Source organism: Stegodyphus dumicola, chromosome 5 (assembly GCF_044657685.1).
Source record: "Stegodyphus dumicola isolate Sdum_Otavi_A_Nest chromosome 5, ASM4465768v1".
Lineage (NCBI taxonomy): Eukaryota > Metazoa > Arthropoda > Arachnida > Araneae > Eresidae > Stegodyphus > Stegodyphus dumicola.
The window spans coordinates 96708040-96720620 of NC_140772.1; the positions used below are offsets into that span (position 1 = coordinate 96708040).

The 12581-nt window shown below is 30.1% G+C and overlaps 1 non-coding gene across 1 annotated transcript; it reads left to right on the plus strand.

Annotated features, from left to right (window-relative positions):
* Positions 1-3714: 3714 nt before the first annotated feature.
* TRNAP-CGG (transfer RNA proline (anticodon CGG)) lies at positions 3715-3786 on the plus strand. The gene has a single exon. It is a non-coding gene; the product is annotated as a tRNA-Pro (tRNA).
* Positions 3787-12581: the final 8795 nt, after the last annotated feature.

Consider the following 12581-nt stretch of genomic DNA (forward strand, 5'->3'; position numbering starts at 1 on the left):
AATTCTTATAACAGAGAGATTCAAATACGATCTAAACAGGACTTAGCACTTCAAAATTCTCAAAGGATGGTTGGGAAGCAAACAGAATTATAAAAGAAACCTCAGATTAGAGAATGCTGAGTAACTATAATGCACACATGTGAAATTTTCTAACTTGACTGAATTGTTATTAATTTTGATTATATGAAGTTATAGTTTATCATTTTTCATACAATAACTATAAATGATTTCATAAAAAAACTATAAATATACAATAACTATAATGCTTTCTAAACTCAACTTTAACTGAATCTGCAATTCGAATGCATTGCATTTGCATTCAAATGCATTGCATCAAACTACATTTAATCTATATTTTTTTACAGAAATTATTAAAATGTTGTTTATGAATAATACTGTAAACGCGGATTCCACTATATGAATATTTCCATTTAGTTCGAGTTATACTTTCAAGCTATTAAACGTGTTAATAATATAATCAAAATTAATATTTTTTCTGAGCACTTCGATTGATATTAAACATTTACTTTAGGATTGCCAGATTTAAAGAAGAAAACGTTAATTGATGATAATGAAAAAAAAAAAAAAAAGGCGTTTTTTAACATTTTGTGTGTTACCTTTCTTTATTAAATATCATGTTCCACGCACTTAAACCATAAGATCGTAAGATCCAGTGCAACAGCAATATCGCAAAATAGTTTTAAAACGAGCATATCTTTAGAATTTCCGATACAGAGACTCACGCGCTGGAGATAAAAATGTTTTTTCTGCACAACGTTGCCATTACTCGCTTTGAAATCCTTGATTTGTTAATCAAAAATTCGTCAAAGTTTTAAAAAATAGGAAATCGATCATAAAACAAATTTCAAATTTCAAATTTGGTCTTCCACATGCTCATATTCGTTGGAGGATTACGTTATTCAAAATTCGATGACTCTATATACCGTTATTTTATGACAATGTGAGAAATATACATACATTTACGCAGATTTTCATTATTTAATTTCTTCAAATATAATGCAGGACTCTAACATTTTATGGCAACAGTTTGAAAAGTGAACCGACATATATCCGTCCGACGCAAAATGCCAAAACGAAATTAATAGTCCTTCGGGATTCAAATCCCTTTGGACTAAAAAAAAACCTTTAAAATTAGGGAAGGGTATGAAATAAGAAAAGTTTGCAAGGAATGTAAGAAAAAGTAACTCAATTTGAAAGGAACTGTTCTAGATTTTTCACTACAATATTAAAAAATCTTGTTATGCTTGCGATGGAAACCCTCATCTCTGCGTAACGCGTTTCAGCAAATTGGATTAAAATGATTACTTTGCAATTTCACAATATAATGCTCGTTAATATGAATAAATGTAACATTCAGCTGTACGTTACAGTAATTCAATTTTTTCAGTCTTATAATTCAATTTTAAATAATAATTTATTTAAATTATACTATCAAGGTACTTTTATATTTTATGGCGTAGTCATGATCCATCTTGTCTAAAAGGAAAATTCAGTTCATCAGTGGTGTCACTGCAATTAACGTGCTAAGATATTTTACGTGGCTATACAAGTTCGTTTAGAATTTTAGGGAATTAGTGAATTAAAATTCAGTTTTTAAGCTTTAAGCTAATTAATACATAAGGGTTCTCTAAATCACACTCAGAATTAAGCTTTCGAAATTACGTTTTTGTTAATGATTTTTTACTAGAAAATTTTATGTAATAAATAATTTATTGCCCAGTAAGACTGCATGAGTCACAGGTAATTGTATCTTCAGTTAATCAGCTTTGCCTAAATTATTTTAAAACATCATAGAATTAAAAATTTGCTAAGTAATGCTAATAATCTATTTGCATAATTCTACATGACAAGTTAATTAAATAATCATGTCTATGCGCTTAGTTTGAAAACGAGTCCTCGTTCACAGAACCAAATTATTTGTTATCCAATAAATTTACAAACAAAATTTACGACTCCAGTTAAATTTCAGGTCAACGAAATATTACTGCAAAATATTGAATTATATTTTTTTCATAAAAAATCTTAATAAAAACTTAGATATTTTTCCCCTGAGCAAACATCAGATTTATTTGCTCGTTTCTTGAACAGTGGTTTTGGACCATTTTTTGTTCATCTTTTAGAGGTACAGATGAATTATAATTTCGTTTATTTAGACATCTCCATAAGGTAAGAATTAACCCATATCAAGTAGATAAGAAGATGATGTACCTTTTTGAAGTGTTAATATATATCTTTAGATATAAAATATATCTTTAGATTATATTTTATCTTTAGATTATATTTAATATATCTTTAGATATGGTATCAGATCGGTGTCAGTTTATGATAAAAGTTTAATCAATTTTAACTTTAAACGAAGTTGAAGGTTAAACAATCTTTTTTTAATCAGATTTATACAAGATAAGACTTTTCAAAATATATTTACACTACAAAAATACAAGGAATTACCTGCTTTGCTGGACTAATTCCTGTGCTTCTCTGTGCACTGCGCTTATTTTTTAAATGCTGTGCTATTTCAGGTGTTGCCCTTATGCCTTATTGCAGTTGTGCTTTTATGCTATGCGCCTTCAATTTACAGTCTTAGCTCTAATATAATATATTAGAGCGTATTGGTCATAAACATCGACTTTAAGTTTAAGAGAAATTCCGACCACTTACTTAAGACGCATACCGATAGAAGAAATTTATTTACATATCTTTCTTTGGTAGGATTATATAATGAGTAAGAATGTGTCCCCTTCATAGCTAAAGATAACTGGTTTGATAAGAAACATATATAGTAAATGCCCTTTCACACAAATTCGCTTAAAGCGAACACTGGGTTAACATGAAAAAATTTTCGATCCCAGCAGCGAAGTACATGATCTTACCTGTTTCATATTACCGGTTAATGATTCATATTATTTAAATCAGAGAAGACATTAAATAAGAACTTTTATAAATGAACAAAAAGTTTAAGTTTTCCTTAAATCTTTCAGAACAAATGAATATGATAATTGGCGTTTCAGATATTTTGATCTCAAATATGGTAATCCCCTGTTAATTATAATTACCTTCAATTAAGTTTTTGTTGCTTACAGTTGCATTTTCGGATAACAAACTTTATAATTTCTCAAACATTTTGAAAGAAGAATCATGTAATTTTTTGCAAGAGATAAACATTACGCAATATACGCTGTTTCTGTGGCAACGCTAAGAACTCTCGACGACTATTGATTAAGTAATTTCCTTATTTTAAAAACTTGCTTATTATTTATGCTTTCGGGAGGTTACGTCTTGATATTATTCAACTGCATTTAAAACTATGGCAGCCAAATACAAAACGGGAAATATTAAAACTGCATTGCCAGTGAGAATATTAAATAGAAATTTTGCAGATTTTCTTATCCATAATGCAAAAATATGATTACAAGTCAGATTTTTCTAAACAAATCATACTTAATTAAGATACAATAACACGCCGAATAAGTACTAATTCAGAAGTACAACAAAAATCAGCGTTAATTTTCAAAATTTGAAAATTTAAAATTGAAATAATTTGAAAATTAACGCTGATTTTTGTTGTTTGACTTCTGAATTAGTAAATCATACTTAATTATGCAAAGTCATCTAAGTGTGAGCTAGTAATATTCTTTTAATATTCTTTTCTTTCTAAAGAAGCTTATATTTTATATTAGAAATGTTTCGCAGCGAGGCTCGGTGGTCTAGGGGTATGATTCTCGCTTCGGGTGCGAGAGGTCCCGGGTTCAAATCCCGGCCGAGCCCTTATGTTTATTTTGGTAAGTAGTGAAAATTAAGATTTCATGCGTGTATATCTATATTGAGATTTAACAGTATAATAATTTATAAATGTATTATTATTTAGAAGAAGAGGCGCGTTTAAAAATATTATATTTATCAATTATTAATTGTTTAAAGATTATTTTTGGGGATTACTACCATTTATTCTAAGATTTCTTCAAAAATTGAAATTTTTTTCATCATGAAAAATTGTTAACTTAATGTTATCAAAGGTGACGAAATAATATAAAGCTAATATAATCAAATTTAAAGAGAATAAAGTGCAATCTTAAATCTGCGCCACAAGGCTTGCTGCAGGTTTAGATTTCACAAGTGCTGTGTTTTGGAATTTAATATTAAAATTTAAAAAAATTAGTACTTTCGTAATTCATCTATAAATTCAAATCCTGTAACTTTATAAACTAAGAGTTATAATTCTAATATATATTTCAGATTTTGTATCAATGAAATTATGGATTGAGGGTATTTTCTAAGCAAATCAGTTATCATGGTATAACGCGATCACTTTGAAGTTAATTCCGTAGAATATATAACAATTATTACAATTTCATTCTGTCCTTTGTAAATTGTTTCCCCCCCCCAAGACCTTTGGAATTAATTTTAGAGAGTAAATAATTTCTCACCGGTATCATTGGAAATATCAAACTGATATCCCTGAATGTTTACCATCATCAATAATCTTACTCACAAGTAACACGTAATAGTGCAAATAATACATGCTTTTTAAATTTAGGCAAAAAGGCAGAGTTAATTGGTCGTAGATTTCGAATAAATTTCTGACAGTTTTGAGGGTGACACAAGTCTCTCTACTTCAGAACCAAAAATATGTCTGAAAAAAATCTTTTACTCGTGAAGAAGAAGGACCTGTGCCAGATCATCCTGAAAATCGATAGATTTATTCAAAATCTAGGCCGAAGTAATTTTTTTTTCTTTTTCTTATTGTAATGATTACAATGGTGTATTTCTTATATAGTTTGCATGCTATTTTTGAAAAATATGAAAGACATCGTAGAGGTAAGAGTATGGAAAACAAATTACGGTCAGATTATAAAGAAGGGGGAATAAATGGATCAAGAATATTAAGACAAGAATATATTGCAAATAAAGAATTTGGAGACTCTCATCAAGCACAGAACCTGCTATCCTCAGAACTGCGTTATTACTTCCGGAATCATGAATGATCTGAACGACGCCAAAAAGAATGTGGTTTTGCAACACACGGGAGAAAGCATATATTAATGAACTACTTTATTTCCATCTGCGTGCTCTTGTATTGTAAGTGGTTAGCACGTCCAGCTAATTAAAGGGTGAATATCCTTCTTTCAATTCCCTGTGACGGCGAAGAGGATTTGAAAATGACTTTCTTTCGATTCCCTTGACGGTGAAGAGGAGTTGTCTGAAAAGTCTAACTATTATATTTCTCTGTTTGATTTGATTATCATGGAGCATGTAACCAAAAAAATGCAGTTTCAAATGCATCTACACGACCTAAGTGTTAACCTTGACCGTCAAAATAACCCACGATGAAATCGCCGACAATAACGTAGCCCATGTGAAATGTTTACGACAAAATAGCCTAGATATAACCATAAATATCTCATTTCTAGTTTTAATTTTAAAAATATTTAATGCGGATATTGACTTTTTATGTTTTTCGGAAAAATTCACATTCAGCTCAAGTATCTAAAATAAATAAAAATATATTCTACACTTAATATACACTTTAAAAATAAAAGCAGGCATGTAAGCCCAGTAAAAATAACAAAATTTGTGTTTACTGACGCTCATATTTCGAGATTATTGCGATACTTAGGTACAGTTTTGCGCAAAATATATAAATCGGCTATAAATTATATACAACTTTAGTTCAGAAAATAGGCTAAAGGATACCAAACTTTTGTGTGCTGAGGTAATCTGCATGCGAAAATTTTTACTACGGCAAGTTACTTGACTCTACTTTGTGAAACATTTTAAGAGCCAGCATATGCTGTCCTATCAGCAGGTATATGTAAATATGTGTTCGACATCAAATTTGTATATTTTGTATGATGCATTTTCGTGGAAGATGTAACAACTGATTTATACATGCGCCCTGACACTCTTTTATATCATCTGCATATATATATAGGTACCAAAAACTTTAAAAAACTGCTCGCGGGACCTAGCTCAGAGGTCTTTCTTTAATTAAGATTGTTTTGTCCTGGGATGTTTTTGCCTAGACTATTTGGTAGGGGCCTTTTTGTCATGGCCTACTTTGTCGGGCTGCGGTTCTAAACAAATAGTTTATTCAGAATATAAATAACAGATTAATCCTATGAAATTAGCTATAGGTGATCGGGCATCCCTTAAAATACAGATATAACTTGATTTCTGATTGGATAGTTAAGCCGTTATGGCTAAGTAAACTGGTCAGAAGATACGATATTTCACAATTAATTTTTATAATGAACATTTATTTGCGTATCACTAGAGTATAGACACAAACTTATGATTATATATTCACACAGGCTAGTGTTAGAATAGCAGGTCTAAAGTATTCTAAGCTAAATAATAAAAAATACATAAGTTATAAAGTATTTCTCCCGTCTTCTTACCGTGCCTTCGTGGTGTAGTGGTCTGCATGCTGGACGCGTATTCCAGAGGTCCGTGGTTCGATTCCCGGCGAAGGCGTTGGTCATTTTTCATCACGCCTGCTTCCAATATACCTAATGTCTCTACAAAGTAGGAAATCACAAATGAAGGAATGTAAATATTATTATTATCACTTTTTGGTTTATCGGTAAAGTCAACGCAAATATTGAACTACCGCAGACCTCTTACCTCGGTGAGTGACGTTAAAAATAATTATGGAAAACACATGCTTATCTAATTTTCTGTGCAAAGATGTACAAAAACGAAATTTATGATGTTTTAGTCACTGGCACGATAATTTTCAAAAGAATTTCAAGATAAAATAGTCAATTAAAAAATAAATTATCGCAAAAAAATTGGTAATAATCACATGTGCTTTACATTTTTTATTGTGGATTTAAAGAATATGAAAAAGAAATAATTAAAGAAATGAAACATTTTCATTTCATTAATTAATTAATTGAAACATTTTCATTTCCTTAAAATTAAATAAAAACTTAATTACTGGAAACGTTAAACCTAAAAATGAGAAACTTTCTTTGCTGCTATATTTTTTCTTTAATGACACACTGTTTCTAATGTCTGTACCTGGAACTTTGTTTTATGAACGGAAAAAAAATGTTTTATTATTAAACGAATGATTAATTAAGATCTAAGCGAAAAGTATAATCCTTACTTGATACATTTGATTAAAAATGATTATCTCAGAATTTTCAATCGATCGTAATTAGTTTAAAATGAACACGGATTCTTTATGAATATATTCAATATGATCAGATTTCTCAGAAACTATTAATGTGTTCGAAAGTTAATAATTTTAGAACTATTTTCTCTAAATGATCTTAATTCACTTACAGCTGGGATTAACACCGAAACGCACTATTAAGAAATATATCATTAGCAAATTCCGTTTAAATACCGTTAAGCATTCACTTAATTAGATAAAATAACATGTTAATTGATGACATATATAAACACGAAACGCTTTTTAAGCTGTTGTTTTCTACTCAGAAATAAATATATATTAGAGAAACGTAATTGTTCTAACCTTGAGTTAGAATTTTACGCTCTTTTAAGATCGTCGAAAATCTTTACGTGAAAGGAAATGATGGTTGACAGAGCACATCTAAGCCACGCAACGAATCAAGGTCATTTGTGATTTCAATGTTTTGCCCTTAGGTAACACATATTCAGTACTTTTTATTTATTTATATATTTATCGTTATTATTATTTTTGGTTTCTTATGTTCGTAACAAATATAAATTAGGAGAATAATAATAGGAATAAGAAAATAATTATAGAAATAATAAACTTGAGACACTTCAGTATGACAGTTATATTGCTGATACTTGAAGCGCAAAAACGTTATCTGAAGATACGATTTTAACTATGTTTCACTTGAATGCAAATCATACGTTATTATTACATCACACGGATATGCAAAGTTTTCATGAATTAAAAATTAAAAGAAACTTCTTAGATATTCACACACAACAACACTTACGAGACTGGCGTTTCTTTTCTTATGCATAAAATTTCAATATTGCACAGCTAAAGCATGTAGGCGTTTCTGTCTTAAGTATTCAACATGTCAATTACTTATTCAACGTAAGACAGCCTAAAATTAAAAGTAAGTCTTTTGAAAAATATTGCTGTAATTATTTTAATTTTAATGGGTGGTATTTGGCTGTAGTAAAATGGTTGCAGCCATTAACTAATTCGGTGGTAAATATGTATATTGAATACTACTACATTAATTAATTACGCCAGTGGAATGAGCTTTAATTCTAAATTTCTTCATCCGGATTAATTTTCACTAAAAGATTTAATGAGTACACTCCTGTTCTCAGAAAAAAGTCCTTATAAATTCTACTTAAAATGTAAACTCTCCTTGAATTGTGAACGATACTTTTATATCGATACCTCCAAATGCTGTCATATTTTCTGAAAGGTATTATTCCAAAGATCCATAGACAGCAAATGTATCCAAGGATGGCATGTTACAGAAAAATCTTGTCGTTAAATATGAAAAAAATATTATATTTTTTTTTAAATTTGTATTATATATTATATTTATTTAACTATTAATTTGCATTATTTATTTTATTACTTATATTGTTATTAATTATTATTAAATATTCATTTGCATTATTTTTTACATTTGCATATTCTGATTCTATAGTATAGTTCCACAATGGCCAGCAGCAAAACTGTGAAAAGCATGTGATTTTTCCTCACGCTTCTTTCGATGACATTCATTCATAATGAATATTATTAGAGAAACGTTTAATTGTATAATATTACGAGTATGATAGTTCAAGAATTATATAAGCAGCAAGAAAAGCCGACTTACTAATTTATTTGCTAAACTTGTTATATATATATATATATACGTATATATGTTGTATGATATGTGATATGTTGTGTTATCTTTAACAATTTACATTCAAGTTAATTTAAAACAATTTTCGGAATTAAACTTCCTACCTCTGAGTTCACTCTTTTTAGATACTTATTAGAATAATTATTAGAAGATAATATAATCAATATTTTAGTAAATAAATTATATATATATATATATATATATATATATATATATATATTCAAATTAATTTATTCTTAAACATTCTTTAAATTTTTAGGATGTATTTTTTGGATTATTAAATATTTCTTTATGGTTTTAGATACTTGCATGTAATTTACATGTGCTCTCTGAATTTAAATCATATTGCAAATTAGTTCTCAGCAATAATTAATTTCAATCAATGTAAAATTACGTCACAAGTACTTGCTACGAGAAGTGTTAAGAGAAGTTTGAGAGACTATTATTCGATCTGTATATTAACACATACAACTGCGTATATGTATATTCAATGCTTTATTTTTTCTGTTGAAATTGAAGCAAAGCCATATTAATGGTATTTAAATAGATGATTTAAAAATACAGTTTTTCACATAATATATGTTTGTAATTATACTGCAAAATCTACGGCGAACAGTACAGAATGCGATTCTTTGTGCTCTAGGAATCATAGCCCTAATGAAAATATTGCATAATAATTTTGTGTACCGTCCGAGCTAAATCCAGCACGATAATAAATGCCTTTTACGAGGATTACACTGTAAAATTCCTTTACTTTTTATGCTCTGATGCTGTTCTAATGTAGCATATCCATTTCTTTCGCAGTTAATGGTTATGATAATCCTGAGTGTGCTATCACAATTCTCCATAATTTATTAGAGACTCCTCTCATTTACTATTTTCCGATAGTTTGCTCGTAAGTAACGTACCCACTAAGCCATTTTAGAAATGTTCCTGAAGAGTAATTACCAAAAGAAGCGAAGTAATTTCTTTCAGATACGTGAAAGTTTTAGAGGAAGAATGAACATGTTACAATCGAAATTCAAGACATGATGGCTAGTTGGGAAAAATATTAGCCCAGCCTGCATTTTATTTTCAGCCGTAAAGTAGTCCGTACCTAGTTTAACCATGCTAATTAATGATGTGGAAACCTTCTACCGGAGAAGAAGAGAGCACGCGAAACATGGAAAACTGAGTTCATATACTACATTAAATTACAATATACTGAGAGAGGGTTAAGGGTCGAGAAAGAGAGGGGAAAAAGGAAGACTAGGTCTCTAATTGACGCCTCATTAAGTTCCCTTTTACACTCAGAGCATGCGCAAGAGAGTGAATGCCGGGTTCAGCGATGATGAGCTGCTTACTACAGCAGCGCAACAAAATCAAGGGCGGGAGTTTAATGCAATTAACGATCGATCTTCTAACAGCCCCTTAGATCTCCCTTTTCTAGGGGTACATCGGATCTCTCTGGGAAAAGATATTACCCGCTTTTTCAGAGTGGCTCTTAAAGTGTGTTATGTCTTAAGTTCTGTAGACTGATCATGTTACGAAATCGTGGAACCGTTCAAATGGCTATCGAAGCAAAATTAAAGATCGCATTTTTTCATGCCTCTGTTACGGAATATTTATATTCCAGCTTCGATCAAACACAAGCAGAAAAATAAATTTCTGTAGGAGTTATATGCCACTTACAGTAGTGAAGGAGAAAATGTACCTTGTGTATCTGCTTAATTTGCTTAACATAGAGCTCACAATAAAAATAAACCTTGCTTTGAACTCAAAATATTTTTGAATGCCCATTTTTAAATTGAGTTTACAATACTTGTTTTAATGTGTAGAGCAACGCTACTTACGTATAGACATTAGAAAGATCTTTTATTATTTTACACTAATAATATAGTTATAATACTTTTATTTTTAGGCATTTAAACTTATGAACGCACTGCAGACAGAGTTTTTCTTTCATAACCAAAATATAAAATACAGTTTTGAGACATTATAAATTCCAGTTGTCTGTAAATTATACAAACTGCTGTATTCCATTGTATCACCAAAGTTATGATTTTAATTAAGTATAAGTCAGACTGATTTAACTGATAAAAAACAGATACAAAATTCGTTTGCTTAATTCATTTCAATAAGATGCCGAGAAAAAGTCATTTAGAATTCTTCAATTAATTATCTCTTAATTGGCTAACTGTTATGTTGGATAACATTGTGTACAACTGAGCAGACATTTCCCATAAGACACTGTTAAAGCAGTTTCTTTCATTATGATAATACACTTTTGCAGACATTTTTTGAAAGCATAGCTGTAAGTCGTTTCTCAAGTTTTTGCCACGTTTTCTTCTTTCTTTACTTTTATTCCCTCCCTTTTTTTTTTACTCCCTTCTACCAAAGCCTAAATTTCATAGCATACCTGTATACGTATCTTCCCACCGTTTCGAGAATGTATGCTGTATTGCTAGCATTGCAGTCTCTTTAAGTTCGCGTTTACTTTGATTCCCGTATCGCCTATCAGTTTATTGTTAATGTTAGAATTTTTCACATTTTCTGACTAGTGCTTGGTCAAAATATGCTATATTCTCTTCAACAAGAGATTTTCCATTCGTGGAAATTCGGGACACAGTTGCTATAAAATATTTATTTAAGTGTTGAAAGCAAATTTATTCACATGCAAGAAAGAATTAAAAATACATACTTTCATGCAGATTCTTCATTATTTAATTTCTTTAAATATAACACAGGACTCTAATATTTGGTGGCAACAATCTGAAAAGTAAACCGACACTTATAGTGAATCAAAGCAAAATGTCAAAACGAAATTAATAGTCCTTCTGGGCAAATTGCCGCTTTGGATTAAAAAGAATAAGAAGAATGAAACTTCACATGCCAAACATCTTCATCCCTCACTTATTCAACTGCGGACTCATCTAGATGGCGCAATAATAGCTATGATATCGTTTAAATGTAGAAAGACATAACCTTGCAAGATTAGATTCTTGAAAACTGAATTTACAAATCTTTGAAATCCAAGAGGTGAGGCGCACAGACCAGACGTTGGTCGTAATACCTGATGTTATCCATTATGTGTGACGAACAGAGTGTAGTATCAGCTATATTTGTTGAAACTAACATGGAAGAAACCATTTTTTAAATCAATTGTATTGAACTTCTGTAGCTGATTTAGCAAATCTTCGCGTAGTGATTTTTAAATATATTCTTGTTTTATTTGCAGTACTCTGTGCATGCGCTAAAGCTATCCTTTTTTCATTTTCACTACAACTATGTGACTAAAATACACGGAGGAACACATTTCAATTATCTCTCTGGCTAATCAAGTTGGTATTTGTTTATCTGCAATGTCTCTCTCGACAAAACTAACCATATAGGTCTGGGAAAATAGATGTATTATATTTCACATAAAAAATTAGATCTACATTCGTAATTTTGGTTTTAATACATTTGTCGTCGGAAACGACGTTCTAAACAATCGGAACTTGATTTCTTATATCATTAGGATCTATCTTTAATTGAAAGTATTGATTAAGAGAAATATTATTGATGTAGCAAATACATCAACATTTATTAAAAAAGCGCTTCTCAAACTGCGGTCTGTGGATCACAAGTCTTCCTTAAAAGCTGCCCTTGCCATCCTTTAAGATTTTCAAAAATAATCTGTTATTCTAATCAAAATGAACAAGATTTTACATCATTTCTTGCTGACGACATTTGGCCAAGCACACTGCAATATCATTCGTAAAA